The sequence below is a fragment of the Staurois parvus genome, unplaced genomic scaffold (genome assembly GCF_062004578.1).
Source record: "Staurois parvus isolate SC_StPar_1 unplaced genomic scaffold, SC_StPar_1.0 ptg000635l, whole genome shotgun sequence".
Classification (NCBI taxonomy): domain Eukaryota; kingdom Metazoa; phylum Chordata; class Amphibia; order Anura; family Ranidae; genus Staurois; species Staurois parvus.
Genome location: NW_028318431.1, coordinates 1,387,542 through 1,412,044, shown reverse-complemented (window position 1 = coordinate 1,412,044; position 24,503 = coordinate 1,387,542). Strand labels below are relative to the sequence as shown.

General features: G+C 43.6%; 1 long non-coding RNA gene across 1 annotated transcript; it reads right to left on the bottom strand.

Annotated features, from left to right (window-relative positions):
• Positions 1-12,426: 12,426 nt before the first annotated feature.
• On the bottom strand, positions 12,427-24,233 carry LOC149449169 (uncharacterized). Its single transcript, XR_016315443.1, has 5 exons — positions 24,087-24,233; positions 23,550-23,605; positions 21,313-21,586; positions 18,244-18,357; positions 12,427-12,615 (listed from the first exon to the last, which is right to left on the bottom strand). It is a non-coding gene; the product is annotated as an uncharacterized LOC149449169 (long non-coding RNA).
• Between the last annotated feature and the right edge of the window lie 270 nt (positions 24,234-24,503).

The window sequence follows — 24,503 nt, the reverse complement described above, 5'->3', positions numbered from 1 at the left end:
TGAGTATGAATTCTGTGGCCCTAACTAGCGTTTCTTTGTCCCTAAGTAACAGTTCTGTGGCCCTGAGTAACAATTCTGTGTCTGTGCGAGTAACAATTCTGTGGCCCTAAGTAACAGTTCTGTGGCCCTCAGTAACAGTTCTGTGTCTGTGCGAGTAACAATTCTGTGTCTGTGCGAGTAACAATTCTGTGGCCCTAAGTAACAGTTCTGTGGCCTTCAGTAACAATTCTGTGTCTGTGCGAGTAACAATTCTGTGTCTGTGCGAGTAACAATTCTGTGGCCCTAAGTAAAGTTTCTGTGGCCCTAAGTAACAATTCTCTGGCACTCAGTAACAATTCTGTCTGTCCCTGAGTAACAATTCTCTGGCACTCAGTAACAATTCTGTCTGTCCCTGAGTAAAAATTCTGTGGCCCTAAGTAAAGTTTCTGTGGCCCTAAGTAACAATTCTCTGGCACTCAGTAACAATTCTGTCTGTCCCTGAGTAACAATTCTCTGGCACTGAGTAACAATTCTGTCTGTCCCTGAGTAAAAATTCTGTGGCCCTAATTAAAGTTTCTGTGGCCCTAAGTAACAATTCTCTGGCACTCAGTAACAATTCTGTCTGTCCCTGAGTAACAATTCTCTGGCACTCAGTAACAATTCTGTCTGTCCCTGAGTAACAATTCTGTGGCCCTAATAACGTTTCTGTGGCCCTAAGTAACAATTCTCTGGCACTGAGTAACAATTCTGTCTGTCCCTGATTATGAATTCTGTGGCCCTAACTAGCGTTTCTTTGTCCCTAAATAACGATTCTGTGGCCCTCATTAACAAGTCTGTGTCCCTGAGTAATGGTTCTCTGTCCCTAAGTAACTTTTCTCTGTCCCCAATTATCGTTTCTGTGGCCCTAACTCTGTCCCTGTCCCTAGTACAGAGCGGTCTGCCTCTGTTCAATAACTGCAGGCAAATGAAGAATTCCAAAATGGCCGCTATTTATAGCTCGACCATTACACAGTGCTGGCTGGCTGGCTGCTGATAGGCTGATGCGATCACATGTAGTTGAGGAATGCATTATGGGTCAGCGCGCCTTGTCTGCGCGCCTTCCCAGACATCCCCGCTCCGTCGCCGCACATGTCAGCCGCCATTTTCTGAAAAATTTCGATTCGCGCGTCCGAATTAGGCTATTTTTCGGATTCGGCACGAATCGAAATTTTTCCGATATTCGACTCGAATTCCACTTCGGATACTTCGATTCGCTCATCTCTAATTCTAATCAACAAAATTCTGTAAGACACTGTAGTACAATACATACCCGGCTATTGGCAGACGCAAACATGTCACCCTCAACCCTCTTAGCATACGCCACCAGGTTCTCCACGCGTCGATCTCTCATGGCAGCTGGATCAGGAGCACGGAAGATTGCCTGGACCCTGTAATTAGAATAACATTGGATAACATTCACATATACTACCTTAGGGGAATTCAGTACAATTCAGTTCTTACACCTACAGTATAGCCCAACACTATTTCCCTACTGAGATTCACTTACAGTCTGTAGACAATGTGATTTCGAAGATCCTGAGTCACGTGTTGGTGCCAGGCTTTCCTCACCCCTAAAGCGCACTCAGCAGTTGGTATAGTGCCCATATTGCCATCTTGCCTGTGATTATTTACATAATTCAGTAAAGAAGTGAAATGAGAAAATTATAGCAAGTATTAACTATGGGCATTTTTCATTAGCAGAAATATACAGTAGCCATTGTGAGTCTATGAAGGGGACCAGTCACCTATATAATAGATCACGTAGTGAAGTGTGGTTTTGGCAATGGTCTCAGGCTCTGCCGGGTGCGGTTGGGTGGGTAGTGCTGTTATATTCCCAGCTGCTTACTTGGCGTTTGGGCCAAAGCAGGGCAGAGATGAAACCCAGCCTGGATTCAGAGTCTGAAGTTGGCAGCTGTGCTGTGCCTGCTGCACAATTTGAATCTGGCTGGCTGGCCTTTCCTCCTAATGTGCTGAATGAAAGAGGCTTAGATTACAGCTGGCTGGATTCACTCTGTTGTATTGGGTGTTCCAATACTTTTGTCAATATAGTGTATGTCTGTGTGACCAAGCTCTGTACAAACAACCTTACTTCTGTCCTTAGCAACAACGGTTCTGCACCTTACACGTTATGCCAGTCGTGTGGCTTAATCCGAGGGTCTGACCCTATGATCATAATGTGTAAGGGGGAAAGACGGTGGTGTCACTATGCTAAGAACGCTAAAATCCAATGTATATTCTGGTTATTCTAAGTATAGGGATACCACATACTGTATGTAAGACTTTTTTGCAACCTAGCTACATAAAGGGACCTAAAATCCAAAAAGCACCCTCAAGCTTTCAAGGGGTATCAATTAGGCATCTCATTACCTGACTATTTATCACAGGTTTGGAGGCCCAGGAGTGCCAGGACAGTAGAAATACTCGCAAAATGACCACATTTTGAAAAGCAGACACCACAAGGTATTTTTTTAGGAGACATAGTAAGCCTTTTGAAGATTTAATTTTTTTGTCACAAGTTTTTGAAAATGCGTAAAAAGAAATGAATTCTGTTGCAAGCTGTAAATTAATAGGTTATTCCTAACACACAGTAAGGATATACTTAGAAAAACACCCCAAAACACATTCTGCTTTCTTTCTAAGTATGGGGATACCACATACAGTATGTGAGACATAGAGGGGCCAAAATCCAAGGAGCACCTCCAAACTGACTACCTATCACATTTTGGAGGCCCTGAATCACCAGGACAGTAGGAACACCCACAAAAAAGTATTTTTTATGGTAAAATGGTGAGTCTTTGTGAGGATTTAATTTTTTTTGCCACAAGTTTTTGGAAAGTGCATAAAGAAAATAAATTTTTTTTTTTTTTTTACACAAAGTTGTCAATTTAATAAGATGTTTCTTACACACAGCATGAGTATACTTAGAATTACATGCCAAAAAACATTACACATATGTGAGACTTTTTTAATGTATTTATTTATTATGTATTGAACATTGTATCTTGTGTATCGCAAAAAATCAACCAACATTGTATCAAAAACATACTGTAATGCCTCTGTAAAAGTGGTCAGGGAACAGAGCTTAGTGCAGCTTCACCTATAGCAGTTCCCATCCTATAAGCCAAGCAAAGCTAGCCTACTGGTACATCGATTTCCTCAGGAATTATACTCTGCTATGTTCACTGGCCAGAAAGTGTAGGACGTTGAGCAAAGGGTGAACAACAGAGTTCCTGTGGTCCAGAAGTGCAGTTGTCAGCAGAACATGGCTGGGATTGGTGACTTGCAGGAACTTAGTCAGTGGGATATGCAGATGGATCAGTTCAGGCAGCAGGCAGAGAGGTGGTTGTCAAACAGGCAATGGATCAGTCCAGGCAGCAGGCAGAAACATGGTCAATACATAGGCCAGGGTCAGCACAGGTGACAGGCGGAGGCAACACTGCATTAGTATGGCAATGATTAAGACCACTGTTGCTGGCTGCACTTTTAGGCAGGTTGCCTACTGTTCTGAGCCTGGTCTGAGGTTATTCAAAGGGGTGCATGTTGGTTCTAGTGTATCAAAAGAACTTAAGTCAGTAAAGCACAAGTGGAGCATGGAAAAAAGCTCCTACAAAAGTCTAGCAGGAGGATCAATGCAGTTGCTATGGGTAACCAGGTACTAGTGCAAGGTACATCACAGCCAGTCGTGAGGCATGCTACCTGATCCAGGTAAACCTCAGTAGCAAGGGAGGTCTGTGTTCTGGTTCCCTTCACAGCAGTCAGTCTCCCAAAGGAACCAGGACTGAACCCACGTTAAGGAGATCCTTAGCCTGATCACATGGCACAGGAGCAAAGGATTTATCAAGTACACACATGAGGTCTGAGTGCACGGCAGACCCCATTCTGTTTCTGGGAGTGAGGTAAAAGAGGTTAGCTGGACTGGTGTAGAGGGCTCGGGCTCAGAAGCTGCCCTCCTAAATGCTACATACAGGCAATGTGTGTATCGACATGGGACAACACTTTTCAGAGGAACTCTGTACATGTTATTACTGCATACAGTGGCAAGGATCATCTCTAATTCGGGGAACTTCCATAATGTTTGATTTGCCTGCAGCCCCCACCTTGTCCTAAGCATTGATGAGCACAGCCACATCAAGGCCCCCCACGTGCAGTTCAAATGTCCCCATCCACACACTGGTTCTGGTGATACTGAACTGATGTGTTGGAAATCAGGGACACTGTTAATGGCTGCACTGCCTCTGGTGACATTGGCACTGGTGTGGCTAGCAATTAGGAACAGGAACATTGTTGCTGGCTGCACTTGTTTGGTGACACTGTCAATGGTGTAGCAGCAATCAGGAACATGGTTGCTGGCAGCACTGGTTTCGAGTCATGGTACTGGTGTGGCTAGCAATCAGGAACACTCTTGCTGGCTTAAACTGGCCTGAAGACTGAGACTGGTGTGACAGTGAACAGGAACAATGTTGTTTGGGGTCAATGGAACTCATGTGGCGATGATTAGGGATATTGTTCCTGGCTACACTGGCTGTGCTGACACTGGGACTGCTGTGGCAACAATCAGGTACACTCTTGCTGGCTGCACTAGTCTGGGTCACTGGCACTGGTGTGGCATCTAACATGAGCACTGTTGCAGCCTGCACCAGTCTGGAGACACTGGGACTGGTGGGACGGTGATCAAGAACACCGCTGCTGGCCTAAACTCATCTAGTAATACTGGGACTGGTGTGGTGGTGATCAGGAACATGGTTACTGCCTTCCACTAGTCTGGTAATACTGAGACTGGTGTTGTTGGGATTAAGAACACTGTTCTTGTCTCTCTGCAGGTTGAAGACCGAGAGCTCAGCGTTCAGCGGTGTTTGATCACTCAGTTCTCGGTCCTAGACCCAGTGGGGGACAGATGCAGTATTAGATCGATGCTGCATCCACCGAGGTGAGGCCCAAAGTAGGCTCAGCAGCCATGATTTCTTCCTTTGTGTCCACCATGGAGCTTGCAGTTCCAGGAACCTATGCATGGGAGGCATCCACAGAGGACTCTGCACTCGTGGCCAGAGAAAGGGTGACAGGAGTGGATGGCTGGTCTCCATTTGCCATGCTGAACCCCCATCGGACAGGCCTCTACTCCTGCGCTGTTGCATAGTGCACCAATCTGGTGACACTGGGACTGGTGTGGAAACAATCAAGTACAATCTTGCTGGCTGCGTTAGTCAGGTTCAAATCAGTAGTCAAAATGCAGGCAGAGCTCAGAGAGTAGTCGATGTCAGATTCAAGGACGTCAATGATGAAATCCAGACTAGCAAGCAGGGCAGACAAACAGGGAGCTTGAAGCATGTGTTACAAATGAAATATCACAAGCATGAGACTGCAGACTTGGCTGGCTTAAATCAGGTTTAGTCTCCAGCCAGAGACTGGCCACATCAATCACCTTGCAAGTGGACAGACAGGCAGACAGACATGAAGAATGTATTATATCCAAAACCAGGATGCTGGAATGAGACTAGCAGCTGAGATGGAGCAGGAGCGCTCCTGACGGGGACACATTGCCCATTCTGGAGTTGTACTGTGATATTCCCCCAGAGTTGTACCATGGAGCTACTTTGCAATATGCTACAAGGTGGAGTGATCCGGGAAATCTGCAGCCCCTGGGCCGCTTCCATTGTACTGGTGCTCAAGAAAGACAGCAGTCTGCGGTTCTGGATGGACTATTGAAAAATGAACGCATGCAGCCACAGGGACGCCAACCCCCTTCCTTGAGTTGAGGAATCCCTGATGGTACTTGGACAAGCCAAGTTCTTCTCCATCTTGGACCTATCCAGTGGCTACTGGCAAGTCTCTTTATGAGACCAAGACAGGGAAAAAACCGCCTTTATTACAACCCTGGGATAGTTCGAGTTTAATTGCATGCCCTTCAGCCTTAGCAACACTCCCAGCACCTAATGGAGAGATGTCTAGGGGATTTCAATTTTGAGACTGCTGGTTTACCTTGATGACATTATCATCTTCTCCAAGACGTTTGCTAAAACGTGAAACATCTGGACCAAGTGTTCTCCTGTTTGGCTCAATATGGACTAAAACTCAATCCCAGCAAAGGCCACCTTGTGAGGCAAAAGATACAGTACTTGGAATATGTGGTCAAAGCTGGAGGCATGACCCCATATCCAGGCAAAGTACAAGCTGTCCAAGATTGGCACCCACAAAACCATCAGGGAGTTACGCTCCTTCTTGGGTCTTGTAGAATATTACCAGCGTTATATCCTTATCGTGAAGTTTACTCAGATAGCTGCCCTACTTACTCAGTACCTGGAGGAAGGGTGGACCCTCCCCTTCCATCCAAGCCCAATGGTACGAATCCCAACAGCAGGCCTTTGAGATACTTAAGCAGAAACTGACTTCTGCCCCATTACTGGCCGACTCAGACTACACCCAGCCCTTCCAGGTGTACATGCACGGAAGACTCCAGGGACCAGGTACTGTTCTGGCCCAGTTGCAGGATGGCCAACAGAGGGTGATTGCATATGCCAGCAGGAGCCTACTCCCTGCTCACGAGAGCCGACATTGGGGTCTTTACTGACAACAACCTGCTGACCTACCTGGGAACTGCAAAATTAGGAGCAGAAATGGGCAGCCTGCTTGGCATGGTTAAAACTCAAGATACTTTACAAGCCAGAAAAGCTCAGTCCTGCTTGCCCTGTCCCGTTTTCCAGTGGAGCGCCCAGGAGAGGATGTGGACTCTAACCTGGAAGACAGAGGTCGCTTCTGTCCTTCCTCGTATACCATTTAGGAACGAGATCATGGCCCACAGACCAAGACAGCAGAGCTCTATGGGCAGGAGGAATGAGCACTGATCCAACTAAAGGACCCAAATTTCAAACAAGTGCAGCGCAACCTCTCACAGAAGTACAAGCCTACCTCTCGGGAGTGCCAAAAGTTGTCCTCTGTTAATAGGGCAATCCTGAGATAATGGGATTGACTGGAGTTATGAGACAATATACTGTACCATTAAGCCTGCATCCCTTCTGAACAACGGGGTATCCTTCAAGTTGTGGTCCCTCAGTCTTGGAAATCTGTCAATTACTCCACACCATGGGAGGCCATTTGGGGGCAGATCGAACTGAGTCACTGGATCGGAGGTACTTCTTTTTCCTCCATTTGCCACACTGGGTACTCAAAGCATGCCAGGAGTGCAAAAGCTGTACCATCCACAAAGCATCCCCTGAGAAGGTAACACCTATGATTATCACCACCTCTGAGCCATTTGAGTTGGTGACCATGGACTTTCTGACAATTTCCAGTGCACCTTTCTGGTATCAGTATGCAGTGGTCTTCATTAACCACATCACTAAATTTGCAGTGGTGGTGTCTACCAAAGCCCATACAGCTGTCACCCCCTCCAAGCTCTTCTGCCACACATCATTTAACCCTATGGTTGCCCGTAGTGGATCCTTTTGGATCAAGGTTCAAACTTTGAATCCATGATCATGATGGAACTGTGCCACCTCAGTGGTATTTGGAGGTCCCACACCACCCTCTACCACCCTCAAGGGAATGGGACCAGTGAGTGGTTTAACCCCACTCTGCTGGGCATGCTACAGACTCTAGAACTGAGCTACCGGGATTGCTGGCATGTTGGAGCCGTAGTGTGGGCCTAAAACAACACCGTCCACTGGACACACACCCTTCTTCCTGATGTTTGGGCGATATGGCCAAATGCCTGTGGACCCCCTATTGGGAACTCCAAAGCACCTCCCACCCAGAACACCCAGTTCTTGGGTACAGGAGCATTGGGAGCGAATGCAAAAGGCCAAGCAGATAAACACAAAAAAATGTCTTCTGACCCTGTTCTGAGAGAACTGCCACTACAACCGGGGGACATGTGTTGGTTGGTTAAGAACACCAAGCACACAAGAGGGAGAAAGCTGGAGCCCAAGTGGGTCGGAGCACACCCAATCACAGGGTGGTGGGGCAGCTTTTCCCACCTACCCCACTCTATGACCTGGTCTCTGAGGGCCCCGACCCAAAAAGAGACTGCATTGGAACATGCTGAGACTTTATGTGCTGAGTGGTGACTGCCCCAGGAGGCCCACCGATGACTGGGAGGCGTTTGACACCACATATCATCCCCCAGTGCATGAAGCTCCAACGGATTGGTTCCCGCTGCCCCCCATACTCGAGTCTCTAGCTTCCCAGACCTAGAGCCTGACTCCATTGATGTTAAGAGCATGGGGGGCCAATCTATTTTATTCAGTAGCACAGACTGTATTGACTCATCTGAGGACTTAACCATGGGCTCAGGTGAAGGAAAGGCAGTGGACTCATCTGACCCCTTGTAACCCTAGGCCTCTGAGTCACTACATGTTGAGGAACCTGTTCTGAGTGACTGAGAATAAGGGAAGCCAGTGCCCTCTGTGGCCTAACTGTGGGAAGCTCCCTGCAAGATATTCACAGGAGTGCCGATCAAGCGGCATTCCTGTGATTCATAGGAGAAGTACAGCCAAAAAAGCTTTGACTATACTTCTCTTTTAAGCTTAGTGCTAGCCTGGACTTCCACTTTAAGGCATTAGAGGGCATACACACGCACCAGCTTCAGACATCTTGCTGTTCAGCACTTACTAAACATGTTTAGGACTATGGGGGCATACAGTGCCAGTCAAGGTCTTCAAGCACCTTAGGCAAAAAGGCCAAAGTGTGCTCTTATCCTCTTCATGAGCTGTGTACTACTTCAGCAGCATAAGTTGCAGGTCTTGCCATTTTTGCACCCCTCTATTACTGATGTGCCTAAGGCAACCGCCTTTTCTGCTACACCTAAGCCTGGCCCTGGAGGCGAATTACAAACGCCAATGGCTTCAACCTATGAGGAAGAAAATAGTGATGGGATAAGGTTTTCCAATCCAATCAATCATTATTTCCTCCAGTGAGCCTCAGCACACAGGTTCATCCAGTGGTTTCTTCAGCTGCTCCCAAGACATTACATCATTGCCCAATCTGTGTCAATGACTGGTCAAATTGGAAGGGTGAGGAGGGTGGACTTTGGCACCTTTGCCTTGAGTGCTAGAGGACCTTGTCTTGGAACTGAATGGATTTTATATCTGAGAATAGCCAGCATAAATGTGAACCATCCACACTGACTGGGTTTTACATGTCTCTATGGTTTCTTCTCTAGTCATTATTATATACATGAGAATAATCTTAAAGCGGAACTTCACACTCTCAATTAACATTGACTATTTGTAATCCGTATGCTGCTAGCATTAGTAAATAGGTAGGAATGTAAATCATATTTACATTTATATATTTTAATACTTATTTTCCACCATAATTTGCAAATAAATTCTTTCCAAATCAGCCAATGTGATTGTCTGGATTTGTTTTCTCATTTTGTCTCTCATAGTTGAGGTCTACCTATGATGCCAATTACAGGCCTCTCTCATCTTTTTAAGTGGGAGAACTTGCACAATTGGTGGCTGACTAAATACTTTTTTGCCCCACTGTATATGAGCCGAACTGTATGTAAAGCACTGCGTAAATTGACAGCGCTATATATATATATATATATATATATATATATATATATATATACATATACACCTGTAATAATAATATCTGCGCAACACCTCATTTTTTAATGTGAATGTTTTAAGTCAGGTGCATTGCTTTGATTGTAAAAAATTTTGTGCAACCCTGGGCGCACTGGAAAGAGAAATCCCAAGGAACGTACAGTATATCATACCACAGTGAACGGTGGAACAAAAATAAAAAAAGAAACCAATCCTTCACGCATGCCTTCCTGTGCACAAAATATAGACATTAAGCTAACTCTATGCCTTTGCCTTCCTTAACTTCAACATTTGTGGAAAAAATAGAGAAAATGCAAAAAATAATGAAGCATATACTCTGGAATTGCTACACAAGCCATGTTGTAATGTTATGTTATTAAAATTACTTTTCTTTTTCAATCTGATGCTGTAATCTTATGAAAAATTCAATGTAATATGGCAACCCGATTGTGTTCTATACACTGCTGGTGTAGAGAAGGGTCCCAGAAATTCATATTCCTGTTCATTTGATTGGTTCAATAAATTTCCCAGATGTTTGCACTAAGATATAAGTAAAAATTTTAAACACCCCCTGCACAAGGGATTTCAGTTTTGGTTAGATACTCCCTAAGGGTTAAATGATTCTATAGGGATGTAGATACTGCAACTTTTCTCTTTAAAATACTGAGTACACCAGCTGATTATAATGAGTCAGTCCCTCCCATTCAGAATCAGTCCGCAGAGGACATGGTGAAACAAAAACAGAGAAAACTTCATGGTAAAGGGCAAGGCAGGAATCTGCCACAAAGTTTGATAAAATCCTTGAGATGTACATTGGTCACCCAATAGGGATTGGAGCATACAGGTGGCGCAAACACCTAGTGCATTATCCAAGGTTTATTGAAAAAGTAAAAAAGACGAAAACATACTCACAGACATATCATGTGTGTAAAGCTTTGTATGATAATAGAAATGACCACAACAATGGGCAGGGTGTTCCAACTGTCAGTGTTGTCGGCTTGCTGACACGTTTTGGGGATGAATTCCTTTCATCAGAGCTAATGATGGAAGCTTAGCTTAGCTCTGAGGAAAGGGATTCGTCCCCGGAACGCTTCAGAAAGCCAACCACACTGACAGTCGGAACACCCTGCCCATTGCTGTGGCCATCTCTTATTATCTTACAAAGCTTTGCACACATGCTATGTCTGTATGTTTTTGTCTTTTTTACTTTTCAATAAACCTTGGATAATGTACTAGATGTTTGCGACACCTGATTGCTCTTTTCAAGTTCTTGATTTCCCTATCTGAGGAGGGCTGCATCTCCGAAACGCTATCCATAGGCTACCTTTTGCCCTGGTTCCCCTGGCCTTCCTTTGGCAATTGATTCCCGGAGCGCTGGAGAGTACACTGTTACCCAATAGGGCTTGCATTTTTGTCAACAAAAGTAGAGTTATTGTTTAAGTAAGAAATTGATTAACTAGGTTGGGTACTAGTTAGCAATCAGCAACCACTGAGATAACAAACCCTTAGGTCAGGAGTATGTAATGTACAGCACAGCTTATGAAATTCAGTGGTATTTTTGCAGTATGTTCACATAGTGTTCAGTGTGGTATCACCTTATATTCCTTACATAGGCAGTCATAGGTGAAGTGCACCTTTTCACTGATTGTCAGTGGAGAAGTGTCTCCTACATTAGTGGTCAATGGTAAAGTGGTCCTTTTAGGTTGGTGGTCAGTATTGTGTGCCCCTTCCATTGGAGGATATTAGAATGCCTTCTTTTGTTGGTGGCCGATTGTGAGTGCTCCCATGAGTTTCCATTTTGTCACCTGTTCAAACAGGGAAGGAGCTTCAGGAGAAATATATTATTATTATACAGGATTTATATAGCACCAACAGTTTGCGCAGCACTTGAAGGCAGACATTACAGTTACAATACAATTTGGTACAAGAGGAAACAGAGGGCCCTGCTCGTTAGATATGTTGCATTATTACCATCTCAATAACTAATAAAAAGCAAATTTTTAAAAACTAACTTATTTTCAGCCTTCTGGACATGTCAGGGCCCACACCTAAAGTGATATTAAAGGCTATAAATTTTTTTGTTAAAGTAAAAAAAGAGGTTATATTTACCTGCTCTGTGCAATATTGTGGCTTTTATTTTAAGGTTTTATTTAAAAGGTCCCTTACCTCCTCTTTGGCAATTCCCTACTGGCACTGTCTGATCCTACTGCTCCTCCTCTGGGTGCCTCCCCAACAAGCCGGATGCTAAGAAGGCACCCATGTGTATGCGCTCCCAAGCCGAGCGGTGTGCATGCATAGATACACACAGCGGTGGTAAGCCATGCCCATGCTTCCTCCTTGCAGGAGTTTGACTGGCAGCAGAAGGAGCTCCCTTCTATCTGACACAAAAAATGTTTGCTTTTAGTTATACTTTAATTCCAGAAATAAAGATTACAGCACTTCGGTACTTAAGAGTATAGTAACAACTTCTGCTTACACCATGTTATCCTGGAGAAAGGGGCCCTAAAACATTTCCCAGTCCTTAGCTGCATAATGTGAGGAAGCATAGCTTTCATCAGATAGAGAAGAGTCAGGCCTTCTTCAATTTAAATTCTCAGACCACGGAGAACCATAAAGAAGAAGTTGGACAGTTCCCCAATAACCCTTGAAGTCTTCATCTGTTATATTTCAGTTTCATACACCCGATATCACCTACAAATAATTTGTATTTATTCCTTTTTTGCAGGCGAAAACTGAAAGGTTATTTGCCCAGCGTAAACCTTGATTGGTATCATATAAAATAAAAATGGTGAAAAATAAGAAAAAAAAAACTTGTAGTCTTCAATGGGCTTTTGGCTACTGGCAACCATTAGAATTCATACACAGACCATTTTTATTTTTATTTGTTAGTTGTATAGTTTTTTTATTTTGAATCTTTAGTAAAATCTGCACCACGTAAGTTCACACGGTAGGTTCTGGCAGTGTTCGCTCAGTTGGGCTACTGATGTCAGTGAATCTTGCTTCATTTTGCCTTTCAGTTCTGTATTGACTTTATATCCATGTATCTATGCTGTAAAAAAAAAAAAAGAGAGAAAGTAAAAATATTCAACAGAGAAATACTATTTGCTATTATTTGTTTTTGCAGCACTACCTGTATATACCCAAGACAATCCAAACTATTGTGTTAGAAATTGTTACCTAAAGCTGACCGTAGACAGTTCCTCCAACTACACAAACGGGTTGGATGGAGGAATCCATCAACCCCTCCTACCCAACTGGGATATTGTATTCTGACAGTGAGGCCTGGCGCTGTCAGAATACACTAATTACCAGCTGCAGCCAATTGACTGCAGCAGTTGATCATCAAAAGTTTTCCAGCTTGTTCATTTGACAGTCGTCAATCTAATGCAGGCCATAGATGGGTCGAAAATCGGCCGATTTTTCGTCCGAAAATAAAATCGGCTGATTTTCGGATCGTTAGTAGGCTATTTGTTCGGCCGTTTTTCGGTATTTTGGCAGATTTTTTTATCGGTAAAGTTGGAAAAAAAATCGGCCGATTTTCGCGGCAATGATGGGGGAAGAAGAAGAGGAAGAAGAAGAGGAAAAAGAAGAGGAAGAGGAAGAAGAAGAGGAAGAGGAAGAGGAAGAGGAAGAAGAAGAGGAAGAGGAAGAGGAAGAAGAAGAGGAAGAGGAAGAGGAGGAAGAAGAAGAATTCCAGTACGGCAAAAAGTGTCCCTGCAGAGAGCTCTGCTATTTCTTTGACAGTTCTTTGACATTTATAGCGGCTGCAACATTGTATCTATTTGTTTCCGAATAAAAACATCTGTATCCTAAATGGATACAAATAGATACATTGTTGCAACCGCTATAAATGTCAAAGAACTGTCAAAGAAATAGCAGAGCCCTCTGCAGGAACACTTTTTGCTAGCTGTAGACGGGATGAAAATCGGCCGATTTTTTTTTACCATTGCTGGTAACGTCGGCCACTTGAACGACCGATTTTTCGTTTTTTAAAAGAAAAATCGGCCGTTTTTCTCCCCGTCTATGGCCTGCATAAGGGAAGGTCTCAGACTAATTGAAATTCCTTGCTGAACTTGTCAAATTTTGATCCATCTATGGCAAGCTTTAGTCTCCAGACTAAAAAACCCTGTATGATGACTATATAAAGTCTCCTGAGGAAAAGGACATCATGCTTATAAACTCGCACATTCAGACCTATTTATCAGATAGGGACACAAAGGAAGAGGGGATATTTGCCTGCAGCCCAGCCTGGTTCATATCTTCTTACTGACATACGTATGTATCTGCATCTTTACTGACCTGGGGCCCATTCTGCTTTGCATAGATCTCAGAGGATCCACATAAACCACCAATAGTCTAATGCATTTTATAAAGAAGATGTATACTATGTATGTACAGTATGTGTGGTTATATTGGTGCTGATATCACATTTTTATAGGCATTTTTGCACACTACATAAGCACTATTTAAAAGAGACAAAGGGTCAAATTTATATCCATAGGTTGATTGGAGGGCTGCATAGAATTTAACAAAACAATACAGTTTTTAGCACAAACAACGCTTTCTATTGATTATATTGTCTTGCAAAAATTATTTTTTTGTCTATTAAATCTATAGAATATATATCTATCCATTCAGTTGTATCCAACACTTGGCAATTGCATGGACCGTCACTCGCAAGCGACTTCTTCCATTAATTCTCTTAGCAATTATTGTACAGGGTAGGTTTCCAGGTCTTTCCCCAACCCCTACCATGCAGGAGATCCCGCATGGCCAGGGATAGAATATATATATATATATATATATATATATATATATATACTGTTTTTCTTCTACTTTGAATAGTATTTTTCTAAAACAGCTAGTGTAGTAGATAAAAATGACTACATTGTTCTTTGATTTGTCCAATTTATAACAACACTAAACTTACATTAATAGAACAAAGCATGGTGAACCTACCTATAATCAAAATAAAGTTTTTTGTTTTTTTTAATTTGGAGCATTTTTAATGTGATAATAAAATAATTAGGGAACAAATTTAAAACAATCATTAGAGAAATAACTAAGAAGGGGGGGGGGAGCGCAAGGGCCCAATCACAAGTGTGATCTTTGTGACCTTGGTAGTTCTGCCACTGGTGTCAGTAGTTTTCTTTATTGTGGTTTTATTTTATTTATTCTTTTAACCATTGTTAATTCTTTTTTTTATTATTTTTTACAATTTTTTTTAGGAGCTCTTTGGCTTTGGTGAGATATCTGGGGTCTAAACAGACCTCTGATGTTCCACCTTTGGGACAGAGAAATGAGATTAGGAGACAGCCCTCAATCTCATTCTCTGCATCCTCAGCTGCACAGAATGAATGGACAGGAATAGGTTTGTACAGATTTCCCTGCCCATTCATAAACTGAAGCATAGTAAACACAGTTTACTGTGTTTCAGTTATGAATAGATGGAGTCAGTGATTGGCACTGATCACTAACTGTCTATTGAGAAAATGAAGGGGCCGCTAAATGACAAAGCAGAAAGAAGCTGGATAGGCGGAGATATGGGGGCAGCTGCATATAGAGGAAATGACCTATCGATTTTCCTCCTGTAACCACTGAATTCCTGCGGTCGAAGCTGCCCTGCCTCTCCTCCTATCCAGGCGTACAATTGACCACATGGGCTCCCTGAAGCATGGGGCCAGGTCTCAGTTGCGACCCCTGTAGGTACACCTCTGGATACAGGCATGCCATAGAGTATAAAAGAGTGCCTGCCTCCCTGCATGTTTGTAGATAGATGGGCATTCCATTATACTCCACAGCAGAGAGTGCAATATTGCAGGAATGCATGCCACATTCAAGGTCCCATTCACAATGCTGTGTCACATTTGTCACCCATGTTTTGCTGTGCTTTTTCCGCAACAGAATATGGCAGTTTATTCATTTGAATGGGCTGCCCTATGGGGGAAAAACGTGCCAAAAGAAGCTCTCGGACCTTTTCAGGCATTAAGTTTCGCACACGTTTTACCATGCCACAAAACACGTGTTTGCTAGCCACATTTGGGGTACCATTAACAATTAATGGCAAACAAGTGTGATGTGCATTTTTAACACATTTTTTGAGCATTTCAAGAATGCGCATGAAGAGTTCCCGGAATGTGCGCCTTAAAGGGAGTGTGCCGCTATAATAAAAAATTCCTGAAATTGGATTCAGTGCCCACTGGATAGGTAAGTACTGTGTTTCCCCGAAAATAAGACATACCCATAAAATAAGCCATAGCAGGATTTCTAAGCATTTGTGCAATATAAGCCATACCCCGAAAATAAGACAGTGATAGGCGTGGCTATGTAGCGTACGGACGCGGAGCCGGGCAGCCCTTCTCATCTCCCCCATTGTGACAGCTGCTATCTCGGAGGTGAATGGAGAGGTTGCGGGCAGTCCGATCAACAAGGTCGGCTCCCGGTCATTCTGTGCGTGCTGCAAGCCAATTCATAGAGGGAGACAGTGAAGAGGTAGAAAGTGAAAGTAAAAGTCTCCTCAGTGAAGTGAGGATCAGGACGCTCTGCTTTAGGTACCGTATTGTGTGGCTTCAGGGGGAAGAAGTAAAGCTGTGCCTGCTGTTTTACTCGGCACTGTGGGTCTCTCTCCCCCAGCACCAACCAGCAACAGTCTGTGGGTCTCTCTCACCCTCACAAACACCAGTAAAGCTGCTGCTCCCCAGCACTGACCAGCAACAGTCTGTGGGTCTCTCTCACCCCCACAAACACCAGTAAAGCTGCTGCTCCCCAGCACTGACCAACAACAGTCTGTGGGTCTCTCTCACGCCCCACAAACACCAGAAAAGCTGCTGCTCCCCAGCACCGACCAGCAACAGTTTGTGGGTCTCTCTCACCTCCACAAACACCAGTAAAGCTGCTGCTCCCCAGCAACGACCAGCAACAGTCTGTGGGTCTCTCTCAGCCCCCACAAACACCAGTAAAGCTGCTGCTCCCCAGCACCGACCAGCAACAGTCTGTGGGTCTCTCTCACCTCCACAAACACCAGTAAAGCTGCTGCTCTCCAGCACCGACCAGCAACTGTCTGTGGGTCTCTCTCACCCCCACAAACACCAGTAAAGCCGCTGCTCCCCAGCACTGACCAGCAACAGCCTGTGGGTCTCTCTCACCCCCACAAACACCAGTAAAGCTGCTGCTCCCCAGCACTGACCAGCAACAGTCTGTGGGTCTCTCTCACCCCCCACAAACACCAGGGGATAGGGGAAAAGCTTTAGCTTAAGACAACTTAACTATATTTGAATAAATGTAGATTGCTGTACCATACTTAATAAAAATAAGACATCCCCTTAAAATAAGCCATAGTGTGTCTTCTTGAGGAAAAATAACTATAAGTCGGTGTCTTATTTTCGGGGAAACACAGTATTTATAAAATAAACAAAGTGCAGCGCTTTAAAACAGGTTTAAAAAGTTCGACCTCAAAAGTTCGACCGAGGATCGATCTAAAGACACACGTTTAAATGTTCATATGATCAAAATAGGCAATATGTGAACACAGCTGGAAATCTGGTCCGGGAAATGGCAAGAATGCGCACTCACCGACCGCACATAGGAAATGCGCGTTTACGTGTATCCAATCAAAACGAATGTAGATATCCCACAGAGAGAGATGTCCTCAATCGATCTGCTGGGCTGATGGATCAATCATAGGCACATGTTCCTTCCAGGTACAGGTGTTCCTCCTCTGGATGATATGTAGCTGTGTCTGCCTACCCCTCAGTGGGGTTTAAGAAGTGGGAAAATACTCATGGTGTAGTATGTCAAATATTTATTGATAGAAGTGATTAAAAAGCTAGGTCAGTAATGTCACTGGCAATGTGCCATATAACACATATACAAAAGTGAAGATTGGATACACGTAAACGCGCATTTCCTATGTGCGGTCGGTGAGTGCGCATTCTTGCCATTTCCCGGACCAGATTTCCAGCTGTGTTCACATATTGCCTATTTTGATCATATGAACATTTAAACGTGTGTCTTTAGATCGATCCTCGGTCGAACTTTTGAGGTCGAACTTTTTAAACCTGTTTTAAAGCGCAACACTTTGTTTATTTTATTTATACCGAAGGTGGTTGTGATCATCTTCAGTGCTATTAGCTGCTTACTTGATTATTCTATTAGTAGCGCTCACTTTATTACATATAAACACAGTATTTAGCTTCTCAGTGTTCTTTCTCTTCCAGAGCTAGGGGCATCACTGTTTTTCAACACTTCGTAGGTTTGTAGGTTAGTGTTTTCCCTGCCGTGTTCTGCAGTATCACCTACCTGCTCCTACACTACTTTAAGGTGCTGGAGTGACATAGTGACCAGCAGATGGAACCACAGAGTGCAGTGAGTACACACTATCTGACACACCCAGAAGTGTCAGATAGCAGCAGCACCCTTTAGCTCTGGAATAAAACAAATACTGGACTCTGCCCACCGGACAGGAAAGTATTCAGCTCCTTCTTTTACAGAGTACTTTGGGTTTATATCCTGTTATTACAACAGGGTCACTTTAAAGCTTGGAATTGCATTTGCTCTGCAACATATCATATGCACAATATTCTATCATCAGTAAGGGCACATATGGCTCACAATTATGCCCTTTTGTGGGACATTGTTCTATATCACCAAAGAATACATGGGCAATGAATACACTTACACAGCTGGTTCCTGTTGCTTCTGGCATTCCCTACAGGTGCGCACACAGGACAGTCCCGCCGTGTGCAATTCTTCCAATGAGAGATTATCTGCCTGGAGGAAGCACAGTGGGGAACTAAGGGATGAAAAGGCACAATATTCTGTAAGTGCATACTGTAGGGTAAGATATAAATAAAAACTTTATTTCATTTAATGTGGCCCACCCACTACACGCTGCCTGCAAAATACAATAGGGGCAGATACAAGACTAGTCACCCTGCACAGGGAGAGCGATTAGCAGTGACCAGTCTTTATTAGGTCTTTATTCATAGCCATGGCTATAATTAATGTTTTTTTACCGAAATGCATAAACTGCTGTAACTTGCACACTGTACCCTTTATTAACCACTTCCCGTCCTGCCATTGTATATAAACGGCCGGACGGTGGCGGTACAGGGTGGGGTGGCCGCTTATAAACGCCTCCCCGCGCCCTGCTTGTGCGCGCTCCCTGGGAGCATGCAGCACCGCGATCCAGTGCCCGCTGTATCCTCCGGACACAGTGGAACACCGATCGTCAGGCGGGACAGTCACGATCGCGGCGTCAGACCCCCGGCCTTCTCACCAAACTCGTGACCAAAGGACTAGCCGATCTAAAACCGCGATGTCACGTGTGTAACAATGCCACACCCAGCTGCACCCTGCACAACGAATTTCCAGCTAATTGGACCACAATCGATGTACAGGCAGCCTGAGCGATTGTTACTGGGTCAGGTTAATTACGCAATTAACCCTTCACACTGCCACCACCTCCTTTTTGTACAGAGAAAGAGGAAACGCGGCAATCTCAGCAATAACACTATAATGGTTGAGGTAATCGTTTGCATAACACGGTTATGCAGAGGGTTAAACAAACACAGTAGCATTCTCTTTAGAGGCAGGAATTCGTAAATTGCAATAAAAGCGCTATAGAAACAGTTCAACACTTTCAGAAGGAAAGATTTATTACTAAAAGGTTAAACGGGTGCAATAAAAATATTTACAGAAAAGAGGTAACTAAGATATATATATAAACATACAGAGACCAGCAGCACAGCAAAGAGATATCAGAGAGAGGTTAAAGGGTTAAGGTACTTGCCAAAATCCTGGGTTAGCAGATCCAAGTTTCAGAGCAAAAGGGCATGGGTCTCCCCAGGTGGTATTGATGTTAAAATGGGAGACGTCTTCAACTCCCACTCTTAGGCCTGACAGCCTATTTTGTAGTCCCCAGCAGGGGGTGTCTCTGAAGTCAAGGACCAATACCCCGTGTGGGGCGTGGAGGTATGGGTGGATACCTCAACTAGAGCCAAAATCTCCCGTTACTCATATTTTGGCCCATAACTTTCCATCTGCACAAGTGACATTCCACCCGCGGGTAGATTATTATGCAGACACGTCTCAGGATTGATTAGAGATGAAATATGTAATTCTATACTGAATGGTTCACGAGATCTACTTTTCTGCTTTCCTGTGTATTCGAGACAAGGCAAGTAATCCAACAAACTGTTCGCCTTTTTGTGGCCAATCTGGCGATATGTCCGGTTTTTATGTAAGTCTCTCATATTCCAAGATATGAGACATAGGGGAAAAATGGATTTTAACAACGGTTATCTGATTCTGTCACATACGCTGAGTTAGGTTTATTAGGTTGGAATCTCTTTCAACTCCTGGGAAAGCTTGCACTTATCTCTTCTGAGGTGTTACAATTTGCAGATTCTTTGGACAGGGAGGCCCCGGCTCCCTTGGGGGGCTTTATAGCTCCTATGACCCTTCTGTGACACACATACACACTGGCCAAATGTCGCTGGGACTCTCAGAAAGGGAGAGGGGAAGAATGAGGGAGAAATATATTTGTCAGGATGGTTAATCCCTTTGCCAAGATGGAGGTTGAAGCCAAAATGGTTGATCCGCGTCCATCTCTGAGTATACGCTGTTACAGGGACCTCTGTGCGAGGTCCCCATCATGTGATCACTGATTGGCAAGAGTAGTAAGCAAGATGTCACTTCTGACATCATTGCTTACTACGTGTGAAATCTGTGAATGATCAGAGGTCACATGGTACAAGGTTATTCACAACAGCTTTGTACCATGTGACAAGCTGTGACCAATCACAGCTCACACAGTAGTTCTCAATGGCTGCAAGAATGCAGCTAGAGAGACAGAAAAATGATTGCTTTTACAGTCTTTATGGGTGTAAAAGCAATCAGTGTAAAAAAAAAAAATCTTCATCACCCCCCACAAGTAGTACAATGTCACCATGGTGACACTGTACTGCTAAGGTGACAGTATGTAAAAAAAAAAACATAAATAATAATATAAAAAAAAATGTAAAAAAAATGTTTAAAAATTATAATTTTTGGTTATAAATTAATTTGGGTTATTTTTATTTTTTTACTAAAAAGATAACGGAATAAATTTTGGCCAAGATTTATGATGAAATACTATTTATTTGCAAAATTTTATAAGAAAAACACTTTTTTTTTAAATTTTTGGACATTTTCATTTACATAGCAAGCCTACAGCTTCGTTTGTGAATCCCACATGTTTACTTTAAAAGTTGAAGAAGAAGCCTACAACTCTTTAGACAAAGCTCTGTTATAAAATAAAACACTCTTAAAACATTCAGTTTTAGCCTACCTAAAAGCTTAAAATTGTTTCATCTCAAACGGGCAACCAAATCATAAGCAAGGTGGGCCATTTAATGTAGAATTGAAGAGTCAAATTTGGTTTCCAGCAATAATTTTATGGAACCAAGAAATATACAGTAAAGACATCGAAAATGATTTAATAGCTGGCTCCTGAACGCTAGGATTTACATATTGGAATCCTATTCACATTCTGCATCTTTTTTTCTTTTAATTTCATATTTTACAGGCACTATGATGTTACATTCAGAAGCTACAATGACTGAGCAGCCTGACAGTTTCTGCACTGAAGGCAATGGAAAAACAATATCTAAAAAGTAGGGAGTCAAAGGTTGGGAACATGGTACAGTGAATACAGAGCAGCAGTAAAGGTTATTTTAACAACTTGGTACATTTGATAACAGCTTACCCTGGCAGGTTCTGCTAGCTTTACAGTGTGGCATGTGATTCAGAACATTCTTCATGGTAAGACAATGGGGAAGACTTCATACATGCATGACACCACTGCCTTTCTGCTGTCATTGACACTTGTGTGCATGTAGCAATAACACCAACTGCTGTTGGATAAGCTTGCGACGTTCTAGGCCAGTAAAGGTTCTGGTTCCCATTGAGGAAAGTGTACCTGTGCTGGTTTCAGTGGTAGGAGTTGTGGCTACCGGGTGAACCCAAGCCTGTAAAGGAGACTGGAGAATGGAAAGAAGACATCCAAACACTATAAAGTACATATGCTAAAAAAAAATGCATACTTTATTCAATTAATAAAGTGTATAAGCAATAAAAACATGGGGCAGACATGCCCAGTATAGTGCAAAGAGAGCTGACAAAAACTTACCCACTTCAATCAAAAACTGATAAGTGCAGTCAGAAAAAACAAAAAACCTACAACAAAGTTTTAGCTTTATGCTCCAAGCATTGCCTTGAATCTGTCGGGGAAGGCTCTTGGTTTAACTTAAAAACAGTCTTCAATCATATCAAAGCAAACCAAGCTCTAGCAACCTGAAGATTGCAGACTGATAGTGCTAAGCCACTATCTTCCAATTGACAGTGGCATTGTCAATCTGCTGTGCAAGTCTTAGTTGTCCATTTGGCTGCCTCTCTGACAAATCTGATAGGCAGCCCTATGGTCAACTGAACGAATTCACTCATCATACTGGAAATGGTAACTGGAAACACAAGGGAAATGAGAAAAATATTCTGAGAATTACATGAGACGAAAGTGATCAAAAGGTGAAGATTAGGTGGCCAAAGGAATATTGTATAAGTAGGAACGATGACAAGGTGAGTTATATGTTGTCATTGAAGGTTTATGAGGAGTTTCCTGGAAATAGTGAGTGAGGTGTGGTCAGGCAACAAAGGGTTCATGAAATGGTGTTGGTCAATGTGATTTAGGTGTGGACAGCCAGCACAGGTTTCATGGAGAAGTTCTGTATCAGAAATAGAGGAGTGATGTGTAGTAAGGTAGTAAAGGGTTCATGGAAAGGTGTAGGACAGAGGTAAGCAAGGTGTGGTTGGGCAACAAAGGATTCCTGGAATGGAAACGGAGAGGTGAGTGACGTGAGGACACGAATCAGAGGGTTCACAAAGAGGTGTCAGGAAGAGGAGAGTAAGTTGTAGGCAGGCAGCGGAATGTTCACAGAGAACAGACAGGTAGAGATGAGTGAGGTGAGTGATGTGTGGACACGAAAATAAGAGTTCATGAAAAGGTGTCAGGTTGAGGTAAGCAAGGTGTGGGCAGGTAGGAAGAGGGTGCCTGAGAAATGTGAACGAGAAGTGGGCAAGCAATAGATTGAGATTAGAGAAGGAGAGTGGATGGCAAAAATGGAAACATGAGCAGAATGCTCTTAAAGTAAAAAATATAGGACATATAGGAAATTAATAAGGTGTAGTCAGGCAGCAGGGGTTCATGGAGAGGTGTTAGGGAGAAGTGGGTCAGTTGTGGTCAGGCAGCAGGGGTTCATGAAGAGGTGTTAGGGAGAAGTGGGAGAAGTGGGTCAGTTGTGGTCAGGCAGTAGAGGGTTTATGGAGAAATGCAAGTGAGATGTGGACAAGGCATAAAATAGCCAGTATTGGGAGGTGTGGTCAAGCAGCAAAGGGTTCATAGAAAGGAAACAAAGAGATGTGAGTGAGGTGTAGATGGCAAGCAGAGGGTTCATGAAGAGGTGTCAGGCAGAGGTAAGTAAGGTGTGGGCAGGCAGAGGGTTCATGGAGAGGAAACAGGGAGAGGTGAATGAAGTGTGGGCAGGAATAAAGCGGGTGGGAGAGGAGAGAGGTGGGAACAAGTTGGAGAGGGTTCATAGGGAGATGTTGAGAAGAGGTGAGCGAGGTGGGGACAGGCAGCAGAGCACTGACTGAGATTACAGAAGGAGAGTGGAGGGCAAAAATGGAAACACAGGCAGAATACCCTTATGACAAATATATACAGAACAGAATTGGTAGCAGGGGTTCATGGAGAGGTGTTGGGCATTGGTAGATTACGTGTGGTCAGGGAGCAGAGGGTGTATGGAGAAGGGTTGTGTAGAGATGAACAAGTTGTGGACAGGAAACAGAGAATTCATGGACAGATGCAGGTGAGTTGCGAACAAGGTGTGGAAAGGCAGTATTGGGAGGTGTGGTCAGCCAGAAGAGGCTGTAAATCAGTTTACTTACAGGTAATGTGTTTCCTAGGAATCCTTCAGGACACTCTTGAGAGGGGGACTCTCCACCTAATTAGGACAGGATGACAATATTGGTATAGCACCTTATACCAGAAATACAATCTAAGAAACAACAAGAAGCTATTTAAATTGGCCAGTGAGCTCCTAAATCACCAGCCTGGCATGTCCTCTTCATACATTGTGGGGGACATTTAACAATTTTATTGCACAGCAAGGTAGTGCTAAATATGGATGAACTCTGGTGTGTTTGGATCCTAGTCTAAACTCTACTACTTACTCCGCATTATATTCACATCATCCTCTGCCTCGGAGCCTCTATACTGGAACACAAGACTAAGATTCCAATACTAGAATCTACTGATCTGAGACCAGGGTTCAGAATGAGAGCCCTGCTTGCAGTGGTTGTGGGGTTGCTAAAGCTGGAGAAACACTCCCTGAGCACAAAAGACAATAAAGACTTCCATGTGATCTCACACCGACAGACTTCAGGATACAAACACGGGAACAGAAAATTAAATAGAATACATACATGATACCCCGTTTTTCTCCTGTTCTCTCTGCATTGATCTGAAGTATTCCACTATATTACGTAGCTTCCTGTTCTTCTTCAGAAAAGGCCTCTTTGGGTACTTTCCTCTGCATTCAGGACAGGTATAAGATCTACCCCCTTCCTGGGTGTCTAGTGCCTTCACTATGCAGTCATGGCAGAAGTAGTGACCACATCTCAATGATACGGGATCCGTGTAAATTTCCAGACAGATACCACAAGTCAGTTCTTCTCTCATAGCAGCAGACGCCATACTAAACAGAGCAAAATGAAAGTGAAAGAAATCTCAAGAATAGGTGACTTCTCAAGGACTCCAGATGGTGTCAATACTGAGCCACTGGCCTGAAATAAGCAGAGAGGTAGAAAAAATGACAGCACCTGATCCGCATTCTTGTCTTG